This window comes from Molothrus ater, chromosome 6 (genome assembly GCF_012460135.2).
Source record: "Molothrus ater isolate BHLD 08-10-18 breed brown headed cowbird chromosome 6, BPBGC_Mater_1.1, whole genome shotgun sequence".
NCBI lineage: Eukaryota > Metazoa > Chordata > Aves > Passeriformes > Icteridae > Molothrus > Molothrus ater.
Genome location: NC_050483.2, coordinates 5,532,307 through 5,556,339, shown reverse-complemented (window position 1 = coordinate 5,556,339; position 24,033 = coordinate 5,532,307). Strand labels below are relative to the sequence as shown.

Sequence of the window (24,033 nt, the reverse complement as noted above, 5' to 3'; positions counted from 1 at the left end):
GGCTTCTCTGCCGGCGAAAGGGCGAGGGGCAACTCCGGCGGGGAACGCCGAGCCGACCCGCCTTTCCCTCCTTACTTTTGCGGCGTGTCCCCCCCCGCTCTCCCTCGCCCCCATGCCCGGCTCCCTCCGCGCCCGCAGCCCCGTCCCCGCGCCCGCCCGCTGGCCCCAGCCAGCACAAAGCTCCCCGGCCTACCCTCCCGGCCCCGCCGCCGCAACCCCCACCCCGACCCCGCACGCCGGCCCCGCACGCCGCCCCCGCCCCCGGGCCGCCCCCGCGCCGCCGCCCCCGCGCCCGGCCGGGCAGCGGCGGAGGGCAGCGGGGGCACGGCCTGGGCAGCGGAGCAGGGCAGGGCAGCCTCGCTCAGCGCCGCCGACATCGCCGCCCGGGCTGCGGGGAAGCGCCGCTGCCGCCGCACCGACCCGACCCGACCCGACCCGGCGGGCTCGGGCGGTCACGGCGGGGGCGCGGGCGGCCGCGCTCATCCCCAGCATTGTTCGCGGGAGGCTGGACCGGCGCCGCCGCCGGAGCTGCCGCCCGGCCCCCCCGCGCTGCCGCCCATGACACGGCACCTCTAACCCGCCGCTTTGTGCGCCGCTGCCCCCGCCGTGCCCCGCTGCGCCCGACACCGGCCCGGGGCCGCTCACCTTCCTTCCCTCCGCCGGCTGCCGCTGCGGGCGGGTCGGGGACGCCTTCAGCGCGGGCAGCGGGGCCGCTCCATGGGGCTGCGGGGGCGCGGCCGGGGCAGAGCCTGCGCCCGACCCCGCGGCGGCGCCCGGCGGCGGCGGCGGCCCTGGCTCGGCTCCGGCTCCGGGTCCGGCTGCGGGAGCGGCGGCGGGGCGGCGGCGAGGGCGGGCGCGGTGCAGTGAGCGGGGCTGCCACTGGGGTCAGGGAGCAGGCACCAGGAAACACGGCGGCCACGGCGCTGCTCGCTCACACACACACACACAGACACACACAGAGACACGCACGGCTCCTCCCGCTGCCTCGCACTTCGCCCCCCCGGGCAGGGAGGGAGAGAGAGCGAGCGAGCGCTGCTGCATTTCCCAAGTGGCGCACAAGGCTCCCCGAGCTGCGCTCTCCCTGCCGGGGTCACAGAGCCGGAGCCCCCCGGGACCCCCGACCCGCCCCGCATCCCGCATCGCCGAGCGGCTCGTCCGCTGCCCACCGAGATGACAAAATAAATAAGTAATAACAATTAAAAACCCCCAAATCCTCAGAACGGGTTTTCGCATCTTCCGCCGCACCTTTCGTCAGCGGGTGTTGATGCGGTGCCCTTCTCCTTTGTAGGTAAGCTCACCTCAGCGACCAGAAACACCAGGGTTCGCCTTTCAGGCCGAGCATTGTCTTAGGGTAACTGGGGCTTTCCTATGGGAAAATAAAATCAGGGATGTGGCTGTTGTCTTTTTTTTTTTTCCCCACTTTTTTCTTCCCCCTCCCACCCCCGCCAAAATCACAGCAATTGTGTCAAAAGCCACAACAGTAACAAAGATTTGACGTGTTTGTTCTTTTACCTTCAAGACAGCAAATGGAAAGGGGAGACTTCCAAAAATATATGACAATGAGGGGAAAGACAGAAGGAAAGAAAGACAGAAGGAAAGAAAGACAGAAGGAAAGAAAGACAGAAGGAAAGAAAGACAGAAGGAGCAAGCCCAAATATTTTTGAATAGTTGAGCAGACAGAAAATAAATAGCAGGCCTCTACTAGTGAGTATAAGTGACATATATTTTAAATAAGTAATTTTGACTCTAGCCATCCTTCAGATATGCATGGCAAGCAGGCAGGTTTTCCTTTGTTGCTGAAAGCCATGAGAAGGGTCTCCTGTATTGCCAGGCAGAAATCCACTGTGATGGAGTGTCCTGTTTAGAAACATGGCAAAGTAAAAAAAAAACAACCTGAAAAACACTAAATGGCATAAGACTTTTTTCCTCAAATTTTCCCTTTCACTGTGATTTTTTTTTTACAGTTGTCATTATAACTTTTGAAAGTAGTGAGCTCTGCGAACCACCACAGGAAAACTCCTCCTTCAGACAAAAAGGCCCAGAGATGAGTTGTCCTCCTGACCAAATCAGAGCAACACTTCCAGGGAAACTTCTCCTGGGATGGAGTCTGCACGAGTATTTTTAGCTGGCTTCCTGTGACCCAGCTGGAAAACCAGCAATCCAGCATCCCACCCGTATCCCTGCACTCTGGTGGGAACAGGGAACCCACCAGGGAAACTGATCCACTCAGCACCAGGAAAAACCTTCTGCTCTGGTGTGGGTCAGCCTCCTCACCCAGTCCGCTTCACAAATGCTCCTGCTGGGACTATCCAGGGAGAGAGATGAGCAGCTGAGGGGCAAAAGAGAACAGGAGAGCTCCCCTGGTCCCAGGAACACCAAGGGGGGGTGACAGGGAGCAGGTTTGACCCTGAACCTGCTGCATCCCTCCTCCACACTCACAGCACCAGGACTTGTCCTGTTTTGTCTTTACACATCTGGAGCCCCTGGCACTACAAAAGGAGCTCCTAGCACAGAGGAACAGGGAAGAACAGCGTAGGGGACTGGAATTCGGAAGCTCGCAGACCTTGTCTGTGGTAGAGAAGGAGATCAGCCATTTCCCTGGCACTTCCCTGCCTCACTAGTCCTTACACACAGCAAGCTCCTGCTGTTTGGGTTTTGCTTGTATGAACCCAGACTGGGACCTGCTTCTAAGCTCGCAGCTTTTTCACAGTAACACCTGCTCACCAACAGCAGCAAGCTGTAACACAGTCATCAGGAGCATTTCTGTTCATACATGACTTAACAAACTCTGGAACATTTTCTGCTAAGGGCACCCAGCAGAACTTTTCCCTTTTACAAACTGCTTGTTTTCAGTATGCTTTCCAATGAGGTACTCACCTTAGAAACCTGCTGGCCCCAGAGTTGCTACAGGAAGGAAAAAATATTTTACTAAGTAAAGGGAAGGAGTAGAGTTTTTCTGAGGGAAGGAGTAGAATCCTGCTGCCTTTCTTCACTAATTCACAAGAGCAGCATCAAAATGCAAGCACACAAAAATAAAATATCTATATTGTGGCTGGAACATGCATTTGTTAACAAACACATGACAAAAGGATTTCAGAGATAAATTCAGAAACCCAAAAAGTAAATGCAGAGTTTGAGTGTCACAGGAGTGATTTTTCTAGCTGGGTGAAATTCAAAACAGTGAACAAACAGCTTTTCTTTACCTTAATACTGCCTCTTGATGATAATGAAACACATGTTATACATGAAACTTTAGTTCTGTTCAGAGTTGGCACTGGATGCTGTTTTTTTTTACACGTGTATGAATCCAAAGTGATTATCATCAAATGCACAGATTGAGGAGATGCACGTTCAAAATTATAAAACACTATAGAATCCAGAAAAGCACACCCATTCTTCACAATCTATAATGTCATCTTTAATACATTTCATAGGTATCACTGCCTCCAGTTTCTGCCAAGCACAGGACAGAGCTAACAGCTTATGAGACACACACAGGGTACTTCAGACACCCTCAACAACAGACACCTACCTATTTTTGCTCTTTACTTCAGGAAAAAAATTTCCCAATTATCTGTAAAGCATTACAAGAAACTTCATATATATATGAATAACTTCAAGCCCACCTCTGAGCAGTCATTCCTTAAATAATCAGATTTTTTCAGAGATCTTTTGCACAGAGAGGAATTCAAACCAAACCAAACCAAAAAAAAAAAAAAACCTTTCAAACACAGGCAAACTACAGAAAAAAATGAAGAAAAAAAATCAGATTTTAAAAAGGCTCCTTCCAAAAGGGCAGAAGGGGTTTTGAGGCAGACCCACAGCAGTGTCATGAATCCTTGTGCTGGCACAAAGCAGTGCAGGACCAAGGCTGGCACAGCATGTGCTGCACCTCCTGAAAGAGCCAGGCCAGGGTTTCACACTATTTTTCCTTTGGACACAGTACCAGAGGAGTTTGGGTTGTTTGTTTCAATTTCCTGGATTTTTTTTTAGCCATTTTAAGATCAGAGCACCAAGGGCTCTCATTTGCACTGCAGACAATTCAGTTTCAGCCTGCAAAGACTGGGACACGCTGGTGCAGTACTAGACAATGCATCTTTTAATTTCCTAACATTTTTTTCATTTTCCTGACATTTTAACAAAGTGGATTTTGGTCCAGTGGATGGCCACTGGTAGCAATCTTCACCAAAAGTCACTGGATTTACCACATGTCAGCAGAGACCAGTGCAATTCCACCAAAAACTGCATCTTAACAGGCTCGTTCCCCCCATTAAAGCAGAAATTCTTCCCTAACTGTGGAACAGAAGAAAACTGCATTAGTTTGGGCTTCATGCCCCACTGAGCCCCACGAGGTTCCAAATTTGCTGAATATGTTTGGATAGATTCTCCCTTGCTCTGTTCTTTCACGTGCAGGCCATAAGTCACAGGGCACTTGGTGTGCATGCTGGCCAACAACATGAAAACAACAGGAAAACAGAGCATTACTTACAAACAACAAACAAACAGGGAAAAAAAAAACTCGAGAGCAACAGGATTCCAATTTTGCAAGTTGGGTTTTTTAGCTCTTAGGGCTTCTTAACAAAATTGCAGGCTGGAACTAGCAGCTAATTGAAACCCAAAAGCTGAAAAACCCCCCAAACCTCATGGCTTTGGACTTTCATAACCTGTCCCATCATGAATTTCTAGCTGACTTTTTCCCCTCACAAACAGGCCTATAAACTGTTCAGTACTCCAGCAAACACTTCAGGAAGAACCCCCAGCCTTTCCATAGAAAAGGAAGGAGGAGGAAAATGACAATTGCCAAAAGGAACTGAAATTGGAGCCTTCTGTCAGAACCTGGAGATACAGAAGAGCAGGTCATTATTCTGCTGATAGAGCATCAGGTAAGATTACTGAAGGAAATATCACCAGCTGCCCTCTGGACAGTCTTTTTACATTTGATGGGCCAGAACTTTGTCACAGGATAATGCTTGTCTGCTGCTGCGCCCCTTTAGGTTAAATAAAATTCAATATTTGATTGGAATTTTCCTACTTACCCTCTGTAAAAATAAAGTGATGCAAAAATAACACCCAGCTGGAGGAGAAGTGTCTGTCCTTCTAAGAACTCCCAGTGTAACTGATAGTCATGGTACCTGGAAAAGAAATAATAACATTAATCTTTTTAATATTATATATCATATAATATTAATAATATTATGTATTATATATTTTCTATATTATATATTTATCATATATAAATATATATTATATATATTTATATATATAAAATGTATATATTATATATTATATATAATATTATATATTATTATAGTATTATATATATTATTATAGTATAATATATATATATATAATATATATATAATATATTATATATATATTTATATTTAGTATATATAATAATAGCATATGTTATAAATATTAATAATTTTCCCTGAACATTTTGTTTTTCAGAATTAAGAAGGATCCATGTGTGATTTATTTCTTCACAACAGAGAAGGCAGTTTTGTATGTACATTATGATGCAAGTGTTGTTTGATGGAGAGCAGCTCCTGCACAGGCATCACTGCAGGAACTCCCAGGTGCTGGAGGCTCAGGGCACATTTCAAGGAAAGGTTTTGGGGCTCACACTCTGGTCAGTGAGCTGTGGCAGGGAATACACACCTGTGGGTGCTTTAACATCCTATTCATTGCATTGCAATTTGCCTGTTTAGAAGGTGGATGCCTTTTATCCCCAAGTGATTGCTTTATCATTTCATTAGTTTATTATTTGACTCGATTATTCAATTGAGTCTAAGCCAGGGCATGGGAAAACCTTCAGTTTAATTCACCTGCAGCTCAGGCACTGAAAGCCCATTTTGTACCAAACAATTTTGTACCAAAATCTGATGATGTGTGAGAAAACAGGCATTGCTAGTACAGAAGAGTGTCTCACAAACCTCTCCTCTCCTTGACCTTTAACTTATTCAACTCCTTGGCCTGTTCATCACAGAGATTCTCTGTCCTGTGGCAGACCCTGGTCACACACTGCTTCTGCTCCTGGTGTAACACAAACTGTGTCCCCATGGGTCTGAGGAGTCACACTGATAGCAGATGCCCTCCTGTCTACACTCTAACTCTACCCCTGTCCCTCTGACTTCAGACAGAAGATTCTGTCAAGTGGTTTTCCTTTGCATTTTTCAAATGTCAGGCTCCACAAACCAAAATTCCTGCAGACAGAGAAAAATTCTTCTCACTACTCCTGAGAGAATATTGCTATTCTCTCCTATTGCATGGAAAGTTATGTATGAAATTCTCCAAATCAGTCAAAATTCCACACGGAAAGCAAATGGAAAACCTGAAATTGATCTTATTTCTCCGTGCAAGAAAAGCATTTTACATGGTATTAAAGAAGAGAGAGTATTACTCCTGTGTTATCTTCTATACATATTTTTTTTGAAGGCTACAGATTTACTGGCAAATTAATCTGATGATGATGATGACTATTGTCAACAGCTACTCAGAGTTAACCTCTTTACATCTAAACAAATAGAGCTTCACTTCATGCCTTGCATAATTAACTTCATGCTTTTGACAGACACGAAGAACTGTGCTCTCCAGGAAATCTGCAGCTAGTTCTGGTTCATCCAGATTCCCTCTGGGTCAGAACTGTGGTGCCCTGACAAAAAACTGCAGGATAACCATAACAGAAAGCCTTTAAAGGTTTCAGGTGTTCCTATATGGACATATTTTCCAATCTGAGCTCTCTAAATGAAGGAAAAGACTTTCTCAGGAGCCTTGTCACTTGAAATGTCCTGGTAACACTGCTGATCCGAAGGTAACACTTAAACCTAAGAGCCTGAAGCCAAAATCTTTACTATGTGCTAATTATCATCATTATCAGACTCTGCTGTACAGAAAACACAGCTCATGTTGCTTAGGAATCCTCCCATTCTGAGGGGAAAGAGCAAACCTGAAATGCACAGGCAGTGCTCTAATGTAAGCCAGCTTTTTGGGAAGGAATGGTGAAGGTCCTACAGTATCAGTACTGGTCAATGCTCATTTTTATCCCTCGATTTGGCATTTTGAAAACAATCAATATTCCTTACCAGTTATTGTGTGGATTTTGAATGCATCCAGGCTGAAAACACTTGCTAAGAACTGAGGGATGTTACACTCTTTGTTTCAGGCACCCTCGGAACAGAAATCCTGTATTCCAGTTATTGTCTGGAATTTGAGTTCAGTGTTGGCAAACCAGGCCCTGCATGTCTTTGAGGCATATGGAAATTGATGATGAAAGTGTCTAGTATAACTACAAGTATAATTTGATGGAAACTGGAGCAGTGAACTGTGAGAAACTGCTAAATCAGTGTCATCAAACTCGGCTTGAAAAATAATGAAACAGAAACACCACCGGGACACAAGCAACGCAGTGCAAAGGCTGTGAAACCAGAGAGCACATACAAAAAATTAGGGAAACCCACAAGAAATTAAGTTAATTGTTATTTTTGAAACAAACATACAGTACAACTTTGATGGAGACAGTGACATCACGTCTCCTCCAAACTGTTCAAGCCCAAAAGCTTGGCAGGAGCTGCTCCAATGGAATATCATGTTCAGTCCTGGCACTCTCTCCTGCCTACCCAGAACCATGTGCAGAATAAGAACAGCACCGTGGCCAATCCTAGTTAGAGCTCAGGTCCCTGGGGGCAACAGGAAAACACCAAAATAGAAAACATATTACAGTTTCAAAGCAATAATATTACTGAGGGGAATAAAATAACTACGACCTCAGAAGTAAGATGACATTTATTGCCTAAAAGTTAACAATTCCTGAAGCTGTAAAAGTATAAATAAGGCCTGATGATGGCAGTGAAAATATCCTGATATTGCTTTATTCATACATTTTGAATGAAAACAAACCAAACTTACATAGAGATCTGAGAGCAAGAGGACAAAGAAAGAAGATATTGTAATTTTTGTATATTAGATGTATGTTTTGTTTACTGATGTTTACCTACATCAGTAAACACACACTCATATTACTGGGGGAAAAAATGAATTATTCTATTTAGTTCTACCCATGTTTTGAGATAGAAAAAAGTGTATGCATGCCCAAGAAAGGGATATAAGCGTGCACATTCGTAGACTTGCCAGAAAATTTGTACAAAAAGATCACAGGGAGACAGAGACAGCTGGAAAAATTGGAGCAGGGGCTCTGATTTTCATGCCAGTGTTACACCTAATGCAAAGGGAATGCAGATGATGGACTGCAGCTATATGTTATTCCTCCTGACACATCTCAGTGTGCTTGCAGAGCTGAGCAAAGACTGCAAAGTAACAAAAAAAACCCCAATAACCAAACACAAAAATCTCCAAAAACCCACACAACTAAACAACAAAACACACAGAAATTATAGAAACAGTGTTATTATTCAATTCAAATATGTATCCCTCAGTACAGTCATCAACATTTTCATGTACAAAAGACAATATCAAGATTGAGCAGCGGATACCAAGCAGGAGCTTCTAAAATTTGAAAATTTAACTAAACTGTACCTTCAACCCCACCATGACACAGGGATGGCAGAAACCATGAAATGGAAAATGAGCAGACACAAACATCTCTTGCATGTCCTGTATCATGTTTTCAAAGAATTGTAATGAGACGTTTCTGCATATGGATTTATGCAGATTAATTACCAATAAGCCTAATTAGAAAGCTGATATCTCATAATGTCTAATATCTAGAAGATATTATCTTGAAGATTCCTTTCTACTAGGGAATATATAGATAGGAGCTTAGTAGAAAAATGCCAAGTGGAATCCTGAGAGGACTTGCTGGAAATACATTCAGGTTTCTAAACTAATCTAGGTGTGGGTTCTGATCTCTTTTCCCATGAGGTGACCTCAAAACCTTCGTGTTAAAAAGTCATTTTCCCTGCCAGCTAACCCAGACCATGCAGGTGAGGAGTTTTTCAGTGTTCCTTTGCCCCCTCAGACCCACTGATCACAATTCCATCTTTTGTGACTTCTGTGATCCATCCCAAACTGGGACCACGCTCAGAAAATTGCTTTCTCAGAGAAAACCAGTTCATGAAATCAGCTCTAAGCCTCAGTTAGAATTTAACCAGGTGTGTGGTTAAACCTGGTGTGCCCCCAGGGAGGGCTTCAGTGGATTCCAGCTGTGCATTCAAACCTGCACAGCCTTGGGCAGGGGCTCTGTTTGTACCACCCTCCTTGCCACAGTGACCCGCCCACTGGGATGTCCCAAAATGGGACCTTTTATCTGATTTATCTGTTTGTAAAGACAAACTGTGTCTACAGAACTAGATGTCCCACCTCGGGGAGGGAGAAGGCAAAAGGAAAACATTAAAAACACCAATATGGCGATGCAGAAGACAAAGGAAAAAGTAGGGGTTCAGTTCCAGCTTTCCACAAGCCCATATCCAGTATAGGGCCAAGCATACAAAACGCTCCAGCTTTTAAAACAAATCCAGACACAAAACTTCTCCAGATCAGCTTGTGGCTCTACCCACCAGCAAGACAAACTAATCATCTGACAGTGATTTTTTTCCCATTTAGAACAACCTGCTAGCCTTAAGGAGGGCAAATCTAGAATAAAATGTATACTTAAGCTTCTGTCCAAGCTTCAGGCTGAGGCTGTACTTGATGTTGAGCAGACAATACAGGATCACATTCATGCCACTGAAATCCTTGGCTTCACTTCCAGTTAAATTGATAAAATTGAAAAGAGCACACATGCTGCCCTGCCTTGAGATCAAGCTCCTATTTTTGAGATTAGACATTAGCTGTGGATGTAAAAAAATTTAAGTATACATGATTTTCCAGCCAGCTGTTTCATATGCAAAAACCATGAAACCATAGTATTTTATTCACTGTTCTTGGCTTCCTTCTACTCTTTCAAGTTTGGCCTGTCATAAAGCCCTCTGTGCAAGCTTAAGAAGAAAATTTCCCACATATGGGAGTTCTACAAAGGGCAAATTACTCCTCCATATCTGGGGGTCTCTATCAAAATGAAGAGTGTGAGCCAATGAACAGCAAGGGAAGAGCTCACTGCTGTCAGTCCCTGCTTTGATTCCTCCAGCCCAGAATCCAGCTGCACACTCTCCTGGTACTTTGAAGCATTCCCTTATTTTCTGATGGATTTTCATTAGAGTGCTCTTTTCCACCTATTTGTCGGGTCTGAACGTTCAATACTGCCAAATTAACACAGCAAAAAATCAATGATTAAAGCCCACCAGCCACCAGATTGCCATAGTCTGCAAGATGCCGCTGAATTTCCATTTCTTCAAATACTTTGCTCTGGTTACATTGTTGCAAGAGTCCCTGGTGCTGTAATTCTATATTTATGTCAGAAAGTGTGCAGGAACTCAGAGAGAAGTCCTGTGGCATTGCCTCTGGGTGAGCTCTGGTCTCCCAGAGATGAGTGTGACCCCAGCTCTGCACCCACAGGGAGCTCCTCCAACATCTGATACCTATCCTTCAATTCCAGGCCTCAGAGCCCCTGACAGAAGCTAACTTGAAAGTTTTGGGCTCTGGGCCCTTGCACATGTTGTAATCAAAAATTTATTTCTTTGTGTGAGTCACAGGAAAAAGAGCCAGGCTGTCAGGATTTTAGAAGCCTGAGTTTAAAAATAGAAGCAAGAGGAAAATATGCTCCTGAACTGTCCAAGAACTGATCTGACTGTCACTGTCTTAAAATACCTCTGGCCATAGCAGTACTGATTTATTACCATTGTTTTGTGCTTCCCTGAGAGGAGTGACAGGATGAGAGTCATCAGATGGGATATTTTATCTGACTTCTCTGTTTGTAAAGACAAACTGTAGCTCCAGAACCAGAGGAGCTGGAAGGGCTCCAAAGATGCTGTTGAGTAGGTACCCTCTCACTAGACTGAAATTTCTCTTTAAACACAGGGCTGAAGCCCAGGCTCCTTGCAGAGCCCCAGGCTCCTTCCAGGCCCAGCACAGCACACTTGGTCAGTTCTCAGTGGGGCTGCAGCAGGGCTTTGAGAAATATTGATTTGATTCCTGTCTAGTGCCTGAGGAGCATCCCTCCCTCCCAGCACCAGCAGCATCCCCCTGCAAAGCAGAGCTCAGGTTGGATTTCCTCCTTCCCACCAAATCCCACTCTTTTTAGAGACAGTTTGGGATTTGCAATGAATGCAGAATTTCCTTTCAGACTCTAAATAAATATTTAGAAGTCAAACTTGCTGCCATGAAAGAGGTATGAGTTTTGCTGTTAGTTTAAACAGAAGCGAGAGGAAGTTGCAGACTTACAAACCTGCACTTATCAGTGCATTTTCCCTTTTTTAGGCTTGGATTTTGAGCCCAAAAGAGGCCCCTTCAAAAGCAAACCCAAATGTAATGTACTTGGAATTCTCCCTACCAACGACAAGAGCAGAGGTGTCACAGTTGTCACTGTGTATCAGCACAGGATGTTGATAATGGTGTCATCCAAGCTGCACAAATCTGCACAGATTCTCTTCTAAAACAGTAGCTGGTGCTAAATCCCAAGTTCCTGGTTGTGAGCTGGAGACAGGCTCCACTCAGTGATTGATGCTGCCTGCTCCAGAAGCCATGCAGCTTCAGGAATTTATTTATTTTTCTTTCCCAAGCTCACACAGCAGTTTGAAAGTCTCATCCAAGAGATACCAAGGGAATCCCAGCCAGCAGCTCATCCCTACACACCCTCCTCTAGCACAGCCAGGATTTGCATTTCCTATTCCAAGACAATTGTGGAGTAATGGACCTAGACATATTTTATTAACCAAAGTCTCCACATCCAATAATCCACTTGTCACTATTCTTAATTTTGTCTCTCACAGCATTTATTTGGTACAGAAGGATGATCCATGCCTTATTTTAAATAGCTACACTGAAAATGAATATTAGAAAATCCTGCATTGTATTTTACCTGTCAGAGGTCATTGGGAGCTATATTTCAAGAAAACTGAAGGCATTAGATGTAGCTTGCCCAGTAGATTAATACTGAGCTGTGAACTTTCATCCTCTGCAGCAAGATTTCCATCCAACTGACACAGAACTGACATGCAGTAACACTTACAACCAGGGGGATCCAATTTAGACAGAGTTCAAATGGTTTCAAGCTACTCATAGGTCATAGAGGTAAAGTATGCATAAGAGAGCTGGCTTTAATCAGGAGGTTTGCAGTAATGTCACACCAGAAGTGACGGGCTACATTGAAAATGAGCTGAGTGTCAGGCTGAAGAGTTAAATTACCAAATATATTTAAATATTCCAAATATATACTTTATGTCCCTTTCACAGGCCCAAACACTTGGTGGGTTTTTTCCAGAACAATACAAAAAGACATGGCCTTCTACATGACAAAACCTTTCCTCTGTGGCATCATAGCTGTGATGTCTGTCTTCAGAGGCTTTTGGGGAAGAGATGTGACCCAAACCTAAAACAAAACAGCTTCATTGTGGGTGACAACTCGGAAATAATTCAAAAAAAGGCTCCACATTTTCTCCATTACGGCGCGTTAGAACATAGGAAAATTGAGAGGGACAGGCAGGATTATAGTGAGAGAGAGGATTTAGGAAACTACAATTTTAATGCAGTTATCAAATGCTGACCTACTTGTGGAACAGGCAGGTGGAATCTCTGTCAAACATTTCATACCAAAGAACAATGTGAAAGTGAGGGAACTCATTGAAAGACCATGTGCTATTCTCTTGGGCCTTTTAAAGGTTACATTCCACCCAGAAACCCCTGAATCTGTCAAGTGTCCTCATTTCAGGTTTCCCTGATCAGTTTGAGCACATCCAAACCAGCCCTGTGCCCTCCTTTCCAGGCAGATGGGCTGTGAGCTTTGCCCCCATGCCACCAGGTACAACAGGGAGTAAACTGGGAGTTGGTAATGCAGCTTGGGAATTGTGCACCACCTGCTCTGCATCCCAAACACAACAGCAGTTCCTGCACAAAGCACCTCTTTATTCCCACCCCACAGCCACCTGGAACCCTGGACAGACCTCAACAAACCCATCCTTGAGGGCATCTTCTCAGCTCATCTCCAAGGGAGCAAGCACTTCTGTGGAGGCTGACCTACAGCTGCAGGAGGAACTGCCTTAGGAAGAGGAAAGGAGCATCTCAAATCTTCCCCACCACCTGCAACTTGTTTTAAATTTCACATGAAAAACGAATCCACACGTGTATTAAACACAAACAAAACCACAACACCCCAAATCAAGCATTAAGAGAAGGAAAAACAAAGCCCAAACACCCACTGCCCCCCAGAAACCAGCCTACAGAGCAGGTTACCCCATTTTAAAAAATAAAACCCCTCCAGCTGCTACTGAAGAGGTGTCAGAACCTGAACATGAGAGTTTCTTGCCCTTCTGCGGGGCTTTCTTGAGTGCTTTTTAAGGAGCCAAGCGCAGCACAGAGCAGTAACTTTGCTGCAGAAATAGAGATGGCAGAATAGAAACAACCATGCCTCAACATGTTATCCACGCCAAGCCCTGCTCACAGCCTTCTCCTCACCCTGCTTTTCTGACATGGTCTTCCCAGGCTCTGCTCCCTCAAATGAATCACCCAGTTATGGCATGTCAGCTGAAAAGTCCTCATGAGAATAATGCTTTCCTCGCTGAATTAAAGAAATTACAAAACACCCATTAAACTGGAGAGTGATGCTACAGGACATGAGATATTTCATGTTTCTTACAAATGATTGGCATCCAAATCTCTCCCTAAAAACAGTGACAATTACAGCAGTGAGGCCAGGTGCACTGTGTCCCTGCACACCACCTTAGAGAAAAATCAGCAGAGGGTGTTTATTGTGGTCCTAAACGTGATTTATCTGTGGCCTCCTCAGCATTCATGTGTCTAAAGCCTCCAAACCACTAAGGTATCCCACAAGACACATATCCAAAAACATCCTTAACAGCCTCCATTTCCACAAGAACACAATGTGTGGATTGGAACATTCTGGTCAGCTCAAAGGGATCAAAAAGTTGATTGGGAGCTTCTGGGGGAAAACAAAAAACCTCCTGGGAAAGGAGCTACAAGGGTTAACTTGTGGGCAACCTCAAACAAACACATTCGTGTTCTTTGCAATAAAACACCAAACTTAATGACCATCAAACGATGGTTGCATGATCTCAGATTTGGAAAAGCTGGACACATTCAATTGCTTTCTCTGATGAAGTCTGTACTTATTTGGCATTATCAGAGATATCTCAATCCCTAAATAATTAACCTACAACCAATACATATGAAATTGCCTCACTAAGCTCACTAGCCAGGACTGTTTGCTGTTAAATTAGCAGAATAAATAATTTACACCAAAAAAAAAAAAAAAAAAAAAAAAAAAAAAAAAAAAAAAGCGTGCACAGGGTAGCGCCAATAAACCTGGAGGAACTTGTTCATTATTTGCAAGAAAATTGGATGAAAGCACAGTTCCCCAAGTAGAAGCCATTCTACAGAGTAAAAGGTGTATTAGTATTATTGCAGCATGTAGGGAACAAATGAAGGCTCCTGACTGCTCTCTCAGACTGTGCTCTGCTCATCAGCCTTTCCTCCACAGCTGTGCAGAAATATTTGCAGTGCACTGCACATGGGAGAACACAGGAGACTCAAAGTTTGCATGCAAAGGATATTTTTGTGGGGAAAAAAATCATAAACATATTGTAGTTTTATCATCACTCACTTCTGAGAAAGCAAGGACCTAAAAAAGTAATATATAAAAATATATTTATTATAGATATTATATTGTAAATATAATATCTATTAGAGTATATCTTCTGTACCTTTGAGAACACAGGAGACTCAAAGTTTGTATGCAAAGGATATTTTTGTGGGGAAAAAAATCGTAAACATATTGTAGTTTTATCATCACTCCTGAGAAAGCAAGGACATAAAAAAGTAGTATTTATATAGAATATAGAATTCTATATAAATATTACTTTATATAATAAAATATAATTATACTACTAAATATAATTATACTACTTTATATAATAAATATATTTATTATAGATATTATACTATAAATGTAATATATATTATAGTATATCTTATGTATACTTGAGAACACAGGAGACTCAAAGTTTGCATGCAAAGTATATTTTTGTGGGGAAAAAAATCATAAAAATATTGTAGTTTTGAGAAAGCAAGGACCTAAAAAAGCAGTATTTATAAATATATTTATTCTAGATATTAAATTATAAATATAACATATATTATAGTATATCTTATAGATATTTTATATCTATAAGATAACATATATGATAAATATATATTATATAGTTACATTATAGTATAAATAAATACATTCTATATTTATAATATACTATATATAAATACAAGTATACAGTATATATAGATATATATAGTATTTATATACTTATATATAAAGTATTTATAACAATTTAAGTATTTATATATGGTATATAGTATTTATATAGTATATATAAATACATAATATATGTATTTTATATATCATAATATAATATAGCATATATAATACTATATACATAATATTTTATATATTATAATACACATGATATAAAATATATTTAATATACTAAATATGATATATTATGGTATATATAAATATTTTGTATCATTATATATTTTATGTATTATTTTCATTTATTATTTATTATATATACTATAGTATATTGAAATATATTTACTACATATAATATTTGTAAGTGTGTATATGTATATATGTACGTGTATATATATATATATATAGTATTTAACATTGAATTGACAGTTGTGTATCATTTGGGAAACCCCCAAATCATTTTTTCCAGTGGCAAAAGTCACCGTTGCTCACTCCAAAAGCTCAAGAAAAGTGCTCTGTGAATTCGTAATTCGCAGGATCTTTATCATTTTAAAGATCACTACAAAATGAAGTGCTGATAAAAGTTATGTCTTGGAAAAGCCCATCTCTGCAGGGTTACTCCTATAGACCCTGCTCCAGCACATCATGAATCAGTCAGCATCTCCCCACTCATGTCCCTGGGAGCTGGAGCAGGCCCTGCTGGCTAAGAAAAACAATCCTGACTCTCTGCTCAAAGTCCAAGAACACTTGAAGAGCAGCTATTCAAAAGGCACATTCGGAATTCACAGCTAAGAACCGACATTTAGCAATAAATAAACGAAATTCAGGGAGAAGGGTTTGGCACAGAAACCGGTGCTGAGGCCAAAACAAAGCTCATGGCTGCTGTTGGCCCATCTCCCGTGAGGTTCTGGAGAACTGCAAGCTCCTGTGCTCCCATTGTCTGTGATATACTCACATAAATACGCTCAAATTGTCAATATATATGCTCCAATTGAAGGAACGGCTTGCCCTGCCCAGAGGGACAGCAGGAAGAGGCTCCCCCTGCCCACTGTGGCTTCTGCACAGCTTCCCTCTTGGGGCTTGAGCTGCTCACAGTGACTCTGAGACGTGTTAGAAAGTCTCTTTTCCCAGCCTGGCAGTCAAAGGAGGAGTCAGAGCTCTTCATTTCTTGGTCTCAAGGTTGTTTATTGTTCCTTATCTATAAAATTATTTCTCTGCCTGCTGAGATCCATTCAGCAGGTCAGACAGAGGCACCCTGCCTGTCCTTGGGGTGATGTTATATTTTTATATTAAAAACTATGTGTACATTATTTACCATAACTTCCCAATACCTACCACCTATGTTAGACAGTGAGCTTCTACCTTTAACCAATCTGAAAGTGCCAACATCCCAGCAGGAGGCCAAGAAGAAGAAGGAGAAAGGCTGGACACACCCAGATCCCTCCATCTTGCCCCCTGAACCCCCATTCTAAAAACCCCAAAAAAACCTATTTCGTACCCCGTGACAAACTGATTATTATTCTACTTAAACTTTTGTGGCTTGTAATTCTTCATCTAAAGGTTGGTAATTGTTTTTTCCAAGGGCTAAATCAAATGGGCTTGATTCCAATTGTTTTTCCAATGGCTAAATCTTGGGCTCTATGCCCAGGTCTCTGAGCCCCCTGGGCAGGGGCTGGAGCCCTCCAGGGCAGCCAGAGGAATTTCCTGGCTTCCGACAAATACCTATCACCTATGTTAGACAGTGAGCTTCTGCCTTAAACCAATCTGAAAGTGCCAACATCCCAGCAGAAGATGGAGGCCAAGAAGAAGAAGGAGAAAGGCTGGACATGTCCAGATCCCTCCATCTTGCCCCATGAACTCCCATTCTAAAAACCCAAAAAATCTATTTCTCACCCTGTGACAAACTAACTATTACTCTACTTAAACTTTCATGGCTTGCAGATCTTCATATAAGGTTGGTAACTTGCCTCTATGGGTCATAATCAAAACCACAGGGGCATCTTGGGCTCTGTGCCAGGGTCTCTGAGCCCCCTGGCAGGGGTCCTGGCAATCCAGGACAGCCAGACGGATGTTCTGAATTCTGACACTTCCCTACCCTCCCTGCATCACTCCTCAGCTGAGGAACATCCTCCAAACCCTGCCTTCCCTCCCAGCTGTGCTTTTCTTACAGCCCCCAGCCTCAAGGGACAGAGGCACAGACACCTTCACCTCACCCAGAGCCCCTGGCTATGGGATCCAGCCCCTTGGCTGAGCTGCAGTCAAAGGCCTGATTTGTTGGGGTTTTTTGTTATTTGATAGCAAAATATCCTGGGACGTGTTTTTTTGACCTCTCTCTGTATTCATGCTGAAAACAGTTTCTTTATAAAACCCCAAACATTTCTCCTTAGATTATGAATCATGTAGTTGCATGACCTGTGTCCCAATGCTTCCTGCAATCTGTCTTATTTAATACTGAAAGAAATCATAGATATGAATGCCAGCTTGTCTGTTCTCCTACAAAACAATGCTGGGAATAGCAATTTCACTCATCTTTATCCCAAAAGAACAACAACAACAACAACAAAATAAACCCAACAAAAACCAGGTTAGCCCTGTGGAGTAAAAGGTGTCTCAGTGTCATTGTTGCATGCAAGGATCAGATAAGCACTTGGTTTGTGCTGTCTCTGAAGACAGCTTTATCCAAATAAAGCAAAGTGCATTTTATCATTCTGTAATGGAAAAGACCTGTCACTCTTTGAATATCATCATATGGTCGGTGGCCAGCAGATAATGGACTGTTAAGTGTCAAGGTGACTGGCTTTGAATGTGCACAAAACTAAAAATTATAGACCTGTCATTCCACAGGCAGGCCACAATTAGCTGTCTATGCAACTTGAAATTCCCATTTTGCCAGCTGAATAATCAACTGGGTACAGTTTCTCAATGTGGATGCCTTTTTAGGTTCTTTGCACTTAGGATTTTATCTTTTTCACAAGCTATTTCAAATAACTGCACAGTGCATTTAGGCAGAGGAGGTTAGCAGTGAACTGCACAGTTATCTCCTCCCCAAACACACACACATGAATACATCCACTAATATTAACACAATTAACACTTTTTATGTTCATTTCCTCTCACTGTGCTCTACCCTATATTGTTTCTGCCAGAGATGTGGTGCTAAGGAACACGAGCTACATAAAATTCAGACAGCTTCAGACTTCCTAGCTGTTTTTTTTTTTTTTCTATTAGAAACATAATATTATTTTTCCACATTTTGCTATCAGTCCAAACTGATACAAGTTAATAATGCAACCTGACTTGGAGATAAAATGTTTTCAATGGCCAGCTTCAGAAATGAAAATTATTTTCCTTTGGGAGAATTTTTTTTTTCTATTTCACTTTTTCCTCTATCACTAACAAACATTTAAGGTGGTTTTTGGCCAAGACAAGTACAGTAATATACATCCAGAATGACCCTAACTTTCTGCTAGGAAACTCAAGAAGTAATATAATCAGAAGCATGGAGAATCCCAGGACATACATTAATATATGTGCTGCAGCCCTTTTTGTCCTGGACAAGTAGCAGGCATTTGATGTCTAAAAGGCCATTCTGCACTTGAGAAAGAAATTGCTTAACATTGTGCCAGAAGATGAAAATAAATAAGGCTAAATTCTGGGTTTATAAACAATGTAACATCAGGACAATTGCTGCCTCAATGCCTTTTTGATACGAACTCCTTTCTAAAGCAATGTTATTGCAAATGTTTTCCCTTTGGGTTGTTATTTTTCTTTTTTATCTGAGCCAAAGCCACTTGGAATAACAGAAATACATCTGGGATCCTCACTGGACATTGAACCCAGCTTCATTAAGAGGCCTTCCATTTTTCCAGTGCTTCCTATATGGATGGATATATCCATATATATCCAAAGCATGCTGGCCTGGGAGGTGCAGGGCTACTTGGATTATCTGAAGAGGGCTGCTGAGCACCCAAGCCCACGGCTGAGCCTGTAATTAAATGGCACATGGGCTGCCTGCCTCAAGTGACAGGGGCTTGAGGAAGCCCTGGGCTTCCCTCAGACCCATTTCCTTTCTCCCAGCACAATTCACTCTTCCCTCACTTGCCCCATTTAAGTGCCCCCCTCGTCCTTTTTTCATGATGACTTTTAACAGCCGTGATTTGAAGAGTGTAATTTACAGCAAGTCACGGAAATAGCTGTATGCACAAAGCTGAAGACGTGGCAAATTACAGCTAGAGAGCAGGAATGAGAGGCTGGGGGGGAGCAAAGGGGAAAGTTCTTAAATTCACACTGCACAACTACACTGTTAGCCTGGATTTGCTCTCTGCTTTTTCTCCTCTCTCCCTCTAGAAATAGAGGGTTAGGCCATTAGAGGATTCAATTGGTTCCAGATGGACCCTTAACCCAGTTCTTCTAATAAAAACATTTTCCTGTTAAACAACCTGTGTCACATGGAATAGATGAAATTCATTTTTAGTGTACCGCCACTGAAGCCTGGAAAGACAAACCTACAGTATGAGGATCTTTATCTCAAATAGAAAAGGGCAATGCAGCAATGATTTATCTCACAATTGGGCAGTGGTAATTAAAAAGTAATACTGGAAAAGATACATAACACAAGTTTCTAAGGAAAGTTATAAAAAATTATAGCTGCCTTTTTTTACAGGCAGTGGTCCATTTTTAACTTTTCTATTATATTACTTAGAAAAATCAAAATATAACAGCATGACTTCTAAGTAATATTTTTTTATGAGCTAATTCCCTTGTTAAAAAAAACTTCAGTTTCATTTTACCTCTGTTTTTTTAATACATAAATCACAGAGCCAGCTTTCCTCATATAGAAATCACTAACAAAAATCTTGCAGTTGTCTCATCAGACCATGGTCTTTTTGCACATTAGAACATCACTTTTACCTTTCTAGATTAACATTTAAGGTGCCTGAAAAAAATAAGAAGGGACTGAGATTTTGCATTTGGCAGCAGGTTGCTGAAGCAGCTCCCATCCTCCCTCCTTGGGCTCCACGTGCCAAGCAGTGTTTTGGCTGGCGCAGTCGTTTGTGTTGCCATGCACTCAGCGTGTATTTTATCTTTTACCAGCTGGATCTGTTCCTTGATCAAGCTCTCTGTACTGCTGTGCAAACAGTTGTGGCAGCACATGCAAGAGCTGGGTTCAACCTGCCAGGAGGGGGGAGATGCCTGAACTGCCTAAGCTGTGGCTGCTGGTGAATCAGCGTTCCCAGTGCCACAGCCTGTGCAGGCTGGCTGGCTGGCTGTCTACCCCAGTTCCTCAGAGAGCTTCTATTTGGCTTCAGCTGCTTTCAAATATATTGTATTCACACATCACCTTTGCAAGAAGTACTGCAATTGCCAATTTTACAGCTGTAGATCTGAACTGCAGTGATTTCAAAAGTATCTTTCAGACAGATTTAAATTGTGAGTGCCTACGAAGCTTTCAGAATGAGCTTTTAATTGACCTAGATGCTTTTGAAATTATTTCCTTAAAAAGCCAGAAAGACATGGTTTCCAAGCTAGCATCCTAACCAGCAAGCTGTCCTGGCAGCCTTGCTTTGTGTGTTTCCTTCCATTTTCCCACCAGAGATGACTGTGATAGAATTTATTACGATCATGAAACTGATTATGCATTCTGAAGTCAGCAGATTTACCTTAAAATAACACAGTGCCTCAGTGAAAACCATTACATGTTCACAGTGGAATCTGTCTGGGCAAATGAAAAAAAAAAAAATAAAATGCAACTTGCCTCAGATTCCATCCACCCTCCTCCAACACCCACACACACTCTCTCTCTGGTTTATTCTCTTACTATTTTTGCCCATTCTGGAAATTGAAAATTTCCCAGAGTTGGGGTTAGTGGACGTTTCTGTGGGGACCTGTGCTGAGATCATTGTCTGTTTGATCCTCTCAGAGCTTTGCTTTGGGAACAGGGAAGAGCTTTGGCACTGCAGCTGGGAGCATTTCTGCCATCTCAGGCTATGCAAGCAGCCTGCACGCTTTGCTAGATGCTAGCAGGGGTTTGGAAGAAAATTTTAAAAAATCACACATTCACATTTCTCTTTCTAATGTCTCTTCACCTCAGAGGCTGCTCTGTTGCCAGACCATCCACAGAAAGCTGAAACCACTCTCAGTTAAACTGGCCTTTGGTTAGACCAGTCCCACACACGTGCTGCCTTGTAAAAACACTTATTTACTTATTTTCACCAAACAGTGCCTTCCTATACAAGCATATTAGCCTGGAGATCAGGAAAGCCTCACATCATCACAATTCCTGTTGAGAGCATATGAAAACATCTAGGAACATCAGCTATATGCAAACTTAGGAAAAGGGTAAAACAGGGTAAGCAGCAAAATGAAGACAAGGCATTTGCACAAAGGGGTGCAGAACCGTACAAGAACTGTACAAGCTCCCCCCCACCTCTGCGCTTTTGTTTCCTCAACTAACACCGCTCCTGCAGCTCTGTCGGCCATCCCTTTGCCCGTTTTTCCTTTCCAGACTGCGAGGGGCTGTGATGCAGGGCAGAGCTGTGATGCAGGGCAGAGCGGTGGATGCTGCTCCTCCCAGCGCATCCTCGAGGAGCGGCCCCGCAGCAGCCGCCCCGCTGCTGCCGGAGGTGATGATGTGTGAGGGACGCAGCTCCTCCGGCCCTGCCTTTCATGCACAGCCCGGCCAGAGCCGGGCAAGTTACCATGACACCGAACCACCCCTGCCTTCCATCCCACCGCCTGCCATTTACGGGTTGAAGAGGGAGAAAGCAGCGGACACAGCGCTAAGTTAGGCCGGACCTATCCCCGGAGCAGGGCCCAGCCTTTGCCTGCACCAAGGCCAGGGACTGTGCTCTGCACACCTGATGGGCCAGCTTCAACTCTCAAAGCTCTCAAGACATTCAGCTGCTGAATGAGAGACAGGCAAAAGTGCTTAATTTCTGAGAAGGAGAAAACACTTACTAAAAACTACCACACTCTTTTAAGTCCTGCAGCTATTTCAACTCCAAAGGTCTCCAAGAGCCCACTGCTAGATTTTCTTTCCTGAAGAATAGAGTACACTTTTTAGGCTCTATATTAAATCTAACTAATATGGAAGCGGACATTTAGGCTCTATATTAAATCTAAACAATATAGGGACTGCAGGCATTAAGTTAATATTCCAAACAGGGCCAGCTCGATGCACAGCAAACAACCAGGCTGTCCCCAAGCTCACACAACCCGGGTGGGTTCCAGCCCGGCAAACACAGAGGGGCAGCCCGGGAGGGCCCCCTGAGCCTGCCGTGCCACCCGAGGGACACCAGGGGACACGGGGATGGCTGCCCTGGGCTCGGTGCTGACAGCCCTGGCTTCCTGGGGACAGCCCCGGCTCGATGACAATCCTGATCTGCGGTGGCAGCCCTGGAGCGGTGACAACCCCGACTCTGCGGGGACAACCCCAGCTGGGCTGTAGCAGCCCCATTTCGGTGACAATCCCGCTGGCCGCGGTGGCAGCCGCAGCCCCGTTCCGGTGGCGGCGACATCCCCGTTTTGCTGGTGACAGCCCCGTTTCGGTGGTGGCAGCCCCGTTTTGGTGACGGTGACAGCAACGCTCCGGTGGCAGCCCCATCCCCGTTTCGGCGACAGCTCCAGTCCCTCGGGCCGTGGTGGCAGCCCCAGCCCCATTCCAGTGGCAGCCCCGTTTCGGTGACAGCCCCGTTTAGGTGACAGCCCCGTTTAGGTGGTGGCAGCCCCGTTCCGGTGGTGGCAGCCCCGTTCCGGTGGTGGCAGCCCCGTTTCGGTGACAGCCCCAGCCCCGTTCCGGTGGCAGCCCCGTTTCGGTGACATCCCCAGCCCCGTTCCGGTGGTGGCAGCCCCGTTCCGGGGACATCCCCAGCCCCGTTCCGGTGGTGGCAGCCCCAGCCCCGTTCCGGTGACATCCCCAGCCCCGTTCCGGTGGTGGCAGCCCCAGCCCCGTTCCGGTGGTGGCAGCCCCAGCCCCGTTCCGGTGGTGGCAGCCCCGTTTCGGGGACAGCCCCAGCCCCGTTCCGGTGGTGGCAGCCCCAGCCCCGTTCCGGTGGTGGCAGCCCCAGCCCCGTTCCGGTGGTGGCAGCCCCGTTTCGGGGACAGCCCCAGCCCCGTTCCGGTGGTGGCAGCCCCAGCCCCGTTCCGGTGGTGGCAGCCCCAGCCCCGTTCCGGTGGTGGCAGCCCCAGCCCCGTTCCGGTGGTGGCAGCCCCAGCCCCGTTCCGGTGGTGGCAGCCCCAGCCCCGTTCCGGTGACATCCCCATCCCCGTTTCGGGGACATCCCCATCCCCGTTCCGGTGGTGGCAGCCCCGTTTCGGGGACAGCCCCAGCCCCGTTCCGGTGGTGGCAGCCCCAGCCCCGTTCCGGTGACATCCCCATCCCCATCCCGGTAGTGGCAGCCCCGTTTCGGGGACAGCCCCAGCCCCGTTCCGGTGGTGGCAGCCCCGTTCCGGTGACATCCCCAGCCCCGTTCCGGTGGTGGCAGCCCCGTTCCGGTGACATCCCCATCCCCGTTCCGGTGGCGGCAGCCCCGTTCCGGTGACATCCCCATCCCCGTTCCGGTGGTGGCAGCCCCGTTTCGGGGACAGCCCCAGCCCCGTTCCGGTGGCCCCGGTGGCCGCCCCTCGCCGCGGGCTCGCCAAGGTCACGGCGGCGGCCGCTGGCGGGGTTGGCTCCGGCGCCACGGCGTGTTATTACTGTCTGGTTTGATCGGAGCGGGGGG

At 44.8% G+C, this 24,033-nt stretch overlaps 1 protein-coding gene and 1 long non-coding RNA gene across 3 annotated transcripts in view; both read right to left on the bottom strand.

Moving 5' to 3' along the window:
• Nucleotides 1–1,338, bottom strand: part of MPPED2 (metallophosphoesterase domain containing 2) — a 118,141-nt gene extending 116,803 nt beyond the window's left edge. Inside the window, exon 1 of one of the 2 annotated variants that reach the window (XM_036384601.2) lies at nucleotides 1,299–1,338. The gene's annotated coding sequence lies outside the window, so the exon portion shown is untranslated. Of the gene's footprint in view, nucleotides 1–645; nucleotides 755–1,298 lie in introns of those variants that run through there. The other variant, XM_036384598.2, reaches the window with a different exon arrangement.
• A 364-nt stretch (nucleotides 1,339–1,702) lies between these two features.
• On the bottom strand, nucleotides 1,703–22,868 carry LOC118686823 (uncharacterized). The gene is made up of 5 exons (XR_004980249.2): nucleotides 22,271–22,868; nucleotides 5,037–5,132; nucleotides 3,533–3,574; nucleotides 2,878–2,904; nucleotides 1,703–1,857 (listed from the first exon to the last, which is right to left on the bottom strand). It is a non-coding gene; the product is annotated as an uncharacterized LOC118686823 (long non-coding RNA).
• Nucleotides 22,869–24,033: the final 1,165 nt, after the last annotated feature.